Source organism: Brachyistius frenatus, unplaced genomic scaffold (assembly GCF_029030835.1).
Source record: "Brachyistius frenatus isolate BFR_SWC_R1_liver_20210118 unplaced genomic scaffold, ASM2903083v1 Contig_22, whole genome shotgun sequence".
Classification (NCBI taxonomy): Eukaryota; Metazoa; Chordata; class Actinopteri; family Embiotocidae; genus Brachyistius; species Brachyistius frenatus.
In genome coordinates, this window is record NW_027210621.1 from 2,278,107 (window position 1) to 2,284,271 (window position 6,165).

The window sequence follows — 6,165 nt, forward strand, 5'->3', positions numbered from 1 at the left end:
CTTGAAAGACTTCAGACAACCAGACTCTGCTGTTGTTCCAGCTTCACCAACACCCCCTGCTGAACCTCCATCCATGACATTCAGGCCAGGGCGGATTTCAATTATAACTTTAACCCCAGGAAACTTGGAAATTGTGACAATCCTGCAAATAAAATTTAATTAAAAAAATAAAAATAAATAATTTTATAATAATGAAGACATTTTCAATTGGAGAAGTACAAAGTGACTTACTTAAATTCCAGGGTTTTATATTTGTGTGGCATGGGAGTTTAGGCAGTGTAGTAAATTTGACCATGTCTTAAAAGCACCACAAGAGGGCAGCAGTGGCATATGTATTTTCGTGCTTTTCTGCACTGTAAAAGACGTCATGGTGGTATGATTTTAGCCAGAGGTGGGCAGTGAAAGACTGTGTCTACAGCTGCAGCTGCTTTACACCAGGCGAGAGGAAACAGAGGAGAAAAGAGACAACGATTTCCATCCTCTTCCTGGCAAAGGCAGCCATCCAAAGTGTCCACTTAGCCCTATTTAAGGCTTTGATTCAGATAAAGTTCAGTAATAATATCCATTTGAATGATGCTTGTATGAAATAAAGGATGAATAAGAAGGAGGAAGACAAATGTCCTGCCAGATGATTTTAAAACTGACAGTAATATTTGATTCGGTCTGTACATGTGGTGCTGCGTGACTGTAACCACAGTTTTTGAAGAGAATAGTGTGTCTGATTACATTTCTTGAATTACAGTAATAAGATATTCCCTATAAAGTATATATCTTTTAGTAGTGGCACAGACAAAAACACCAGTGAGAGTTCGAGCAAAGGCAGACATGGCAACTGCAAAAGATTAGTTTGTTCTAACACAACGAGCCAAAGGAAGGAATGTCTGCATACATGATCTGCATGCTGAATAATGTTTCAAAGCTTCTTCCCCTCACAGGCGTGAGAATAGCACACATTCAAAACAAGTCCAGCAGTGCCAAAACAAGCACTGAATTGTTCTTCCTTTTTAAGTATTGCCAGGGTTACTGTCAAATGATCTTTAGGGACTTTTACTTAATTTTACACTATATACTCCATCATTTAAAACTTGGATTTGATGACGGAAGCTCATTAACATTAACAGCGGATGAACACAACATTGAACAATGTTATGTCACCCCAAAAAAATCCACCAACCCAAGTAATAACGTAATAAAAAAAACATGTAAAACCCAAAGTGCACAAAATGTAAAACTTGAATTGTGTAATTTCTGTGGCATAGGAGAGAGCGAAGGTAAAAACACCAAGAAAACAACTTAAAAAGTGGTCTGTCAAGCCCTGACAATGATTAATTCATTCTTGCTCATAATATGCAAGTAACTTTATGTCTTTTACACAATACCCCAAAGGGATTGTCACTGTTGTTTTGTTTTATATAACATTATCAGATTGAGAGAAAACGGCTTAAAAAATAGAACTACTTGGAAACCCGTGGAGTTACAGTATAAACGAATGCGGACCAATAACTAGTCTCAAGAGCGTTAGCAAGAAATATCAATAGTTATTTCAGCTATACAGGGAATTAATGCCACTCAACTGTGACACAAAACAAATCTTTACTCTCCTCAGTAAACATATGTAAGTCAGTCTATAAAGCTTTTTATGACTTCATCTGTACAAATGAAACCAGGAAGAACAAAGGCTAGAAACCATTTCGGCATCACTATTGTTTATATCTGTGTCTAATTTATTTGTATTCATCGAGAAACCCAAGAGGACTCCTGGACCCAAAACTGAGGACATTGCTGGAGTAGTGTTGAGTTGAACTCAATGTGTTGAAAGTTGAAATTTCAAACGAACTCATGTCATTGAGACCTTTTGGACTACATGCTAATGTACTATAAACTAACTAACTTTTTTTAAAAACTGCTGCAACATAAAAGAAAACATAAACATGTACAAAAGTATTGATGAAAGGAAAAGCCTAATACTGCGAGTTAGTTAGCGAGTTTTATGAAGCTAACAGACAGACTAAAAGTTGGTTTGGGAGGTGAAAGAAACTTACACATATTGCGCTGTACATACAAACATTGTTGTGCACATGATACACGCTGGACCACACGTGTTGATGTGAGTGATTCACTTTGCGGGACATACAGGTTATACAGAAGCCAACAAAAACAATTAGAAAGGTTCATCTTCAAATGGTTCACAGGAGAGAATCGTACCTTTTGGACTTCTATCTTTTTAATTGTGGAGAAGTAACTTGAAGAATATTTTTGTGGTATTTCTGCATTTGCAAAAACCTGCAAACATGTCAGAGAGTCATGACTTTCAGGATAATTGGTTTGTTTTTCCAGTGTGAAAAGTGTTGTACAAGTTTTTCTGAACAATACTCCTGTTGTGTGGTGGTATTAGAACGGACCTAAACGCAACACACGCAGCATATGACTTGAATAAACGATAGGTTCAGAAGAACAGAAGAACAGTCCAGGATATAGTACGTGAACTCTGAGACAAGTCCGGGGTGGCCGTCTTATTATTGACACGGCCTTATTGGGAACATAGCTGATTTGTCACGGTCTAACTTCAGCAGCAGGATTTAAGGAACATGCATGCTTTTCTGTGCAGTTAAGGACACACACACACACACACACACACACACACACACACACACACACACACACACACACACACACACACACACACACACACACACACACACACACACACACACACACACACACACACACACACATCACAACATTTCCACCCTGCCCTCATGTCCTTCTCCATCTTTCACCTCTGCAAGATCATAACTCTCTCCTCTTCTCCTTCACTGTTCACATCCACCACAACCAACACACACGTAAGGGCACACATAAACACACTAAAACCACACACGCACACACATGACCTTATCATTTGTCCCATCAAGAGTTGGAGAGTGTGTGCTCTCTATAATATTAAGGAAGGCTATGAGTGAGTGGTCCAGCTCAGATGATCTCACAGCAATATGAATTGTCTGTACCAAAAGTGCCTTTCTGTAACCTCAATAAGGTCGAGGTGAATAACTACAGCAGCTTGTGATGACAGTTTTTCCGGCAGGATTTCACTGATTTCACTGCCTATTTCATTAGAGGAGGTTTATGTTGACAGGGGCTGTCTCCTCTCACTGGACTAGATATGAAGTTGAAAATGTCTGAGATGGTTTATTGTTGATAAAAGGTTATTCAAGTTTCGTGCATTTGAAGTGGTTCGAATACAGTCTTCTTTGAACATCAACTACGGCATGAAGTTTTCAGTCCTGTTTGTTTCATTTACAATTTGGTTTTTAACATATATTACATTTAAGTCTTTGAACTGAACTTATAAAAAAGTACACTTGAAGAACAAGGGGGCTGAGTTGGTCCATTTACTTAAAAACAAAAAGTTAAATAAATGGCTTAGTAATTAAGCTGTGAATAGCAAATGAATCAGTGTGTGTCCATCCACTTGATTAAGAGACAGCTTCTGACAAGTCTGATGGAATGCACTGTCCATGCTACAATTATTTGCTTTTGGCCTGAGGCGAGTTTAAAATACAATTCATAGCTTTCCTTTCACATGCTGCGCTGCTCTATTGGGATCGTGGCTTACTGCTGGATACTTCCTTGCCGCTGGACACTAACCATGAGCCATTCAGACCACACGTAAACACACATCCAGCAGGAAACACTTGATCGCCACCTCTGCACACCAGCCGACACGCTGCGTCCATATCTGTAGCACCATATTAGGCATCCAACTGACAAGCATCTTTGTCTCACACAAGCATGTCAGGGAATGCTCGGGGGAGATTACTGTGGTGTCAAAGGCATAAAGAACAATCACAGAGAGTCTAGAAGTGATGACGCCTGACAAGTCTGGCTTGGACAGGTCACCATAGGAATTTTGACTCCTTTTAGGATCCAACAAAAATGTGACAGTGACACTCCATATACTTGTGTTTCTTCAGAATGTCTTAAAATCTTTGAGTTCTCCAATTACTTAAAGGTCCGAAATGTTATACTTTTCCAGTGTTTTATGTACAGTCTACATATCTTTTGAAGTTTCAAGTGGCAAAAAACATCTCAATATAGATTTACATCTCCTATATTAAGCTTCTTTCTGGAGCTCTACCAAGAATAGACTGTTTTGTGACTGTTTTTAAGTCGCTTTGATATCAATGACCCCGACTCTTCTCTGTGTGATGCATGCCCAGGCCAATTACAGGTTTTTCTTCATGTAGCTTTCTAGCTCTATTACAGTGTGTTTTTTCCACATAAAAGGTTGGACTGTGCTGAGGGTTGTGACATCACAAACTTACAGAAGTCCAAATGGACTTTACAAGTTGTGTGCTTTTCTGAGTGGACTTCTTTTCTTCACGTTTACAGTATTTATAGCTCCATTTTCTGATAGAAATAATCCATTTACACACATGTAACAGTGAATGCCTGGTTTTCATCAGACCATTCTCGTGTATTAGTCTCGGCTGCAGAGTAGTCTTATGAGCTGAGATAACAACGAGTTAACAATGGTTAATGTAAGCTTTCTATTTTACCAGTCCTGCTGATGACTGTGCTGTACAACAGTGAGGCTGCTGGTTGATGAATGCCTTCTTCAAAAGCCAATTCCTGCAGCACACATCACACTTCACCATTCAACGCTACTACATACCTCCAGAACTGTACTGCAGTATTACATAAGGCTCTGGTTTGACTTTGTAAAGCCTCCAGAAGTGACACTTTACAAAGCCCAATACAATTGCTTATCATTATTAATACAATACACTGGAGCTGGCTCTGAGTCAAATTGATTACCTGGAAGCAAATTATGACTGCTATTTTGTCAGATAATTGAGTCATTAGGAGAGAAAGAAACAGACAGAGCTCAGGGCCCATTTTAAATGGTGTTATTACGCTGCATCCCCTTTGGGCTGTGTCAATGTGCCAGCCACTATCAGCAGCAAGAAAACAATTAATAACACTTCAAATAAGAGGCTGACACTTGAAATTAAGTGGTACAACACTCCCTCCGGATTGCAAGCAGTTAACTTATATGACCACCCGTACGCTCAGTTAAGAAAACTTTCTTCACCTCCTGTAAACCACAGCCAGAATACATTTTTCATCACAGACAAACCACAAACATCTTTCTGAGGAGCTGCTCATACTGTACACGAGTACACATGGGCAGCGTCAGTGTTATCTTCCCACGGTCTTCATGAGGAAAAAAGAAGGAGCCACTTTATTATTATTTATAATTTACATATAATAAAGCTGCACAAGGAAGTAAGAGAGACAAAGTAAAACAGGCATCCCGAGTCTCCATCTTCAAGGTTTGACTTTTGAAGAACATAAATGAAGTCAAATACTGTCATGAAAACTAAGTCCATGTTGGCTTTTTCAACATATTTACCACACAACCATTGGATCCACTTTGAAAAAGGGTCTATTAATAAAGGTAAGCTAGTCAAATGAAATGCAAATCAAATTCCCAGTTTAAAGTCATTTTCATAATCTAAAAAAAGCAAACAAAGAAGCAAAGAAAACACAACAAAAAACAGATCAGTCATATCAAAAGTCATATCTGTGTTTACCAGAATCCCTAAAATTTTAATGAGGGGTTCCGGTTCTGATGCCACTGATTAGAATCTCCTCAGGGAATGACAGGTGGAACTTGTCTTATCTAAACCTCTGACATTAAGGGTCTGGTGTCCTGTTTGCTATTTAAGTATGTGGTGTCATCATGCCAAGCTAGAAAGAGCTCTCTGAGGCCTTTAGAAAAAAGGTTGTGGATACATACGAGTCTGGCAAGGTTTTTAAAAAGCTTGTCAGGGCAGGAAAACAGCAGGAACATTCAAGACTCTAAAAAGAAGACAAAACACCTGTTGTGGTTGTTCCAAATTATATTAATGTTGATCAGCATAATATAGAGATGTTTATAGAAGAAACCTCTCAAACATCTTGCAACTGAATGAATTTCTTTTTTTACTTTTTTTCACAGAAGCAGTTGGACAGCAACAGCAACAACAGATCAACAACAGTAAACACAGATGTCAGTCACTGAGCGAGTGACTGCAGATATAGTTGCCCCACTGGTCAGCAGAATGTTTCCTGTATCTGTTTCAAATTAAAAGCTCATGAACAAAAAAAAAAAAAGGAGGA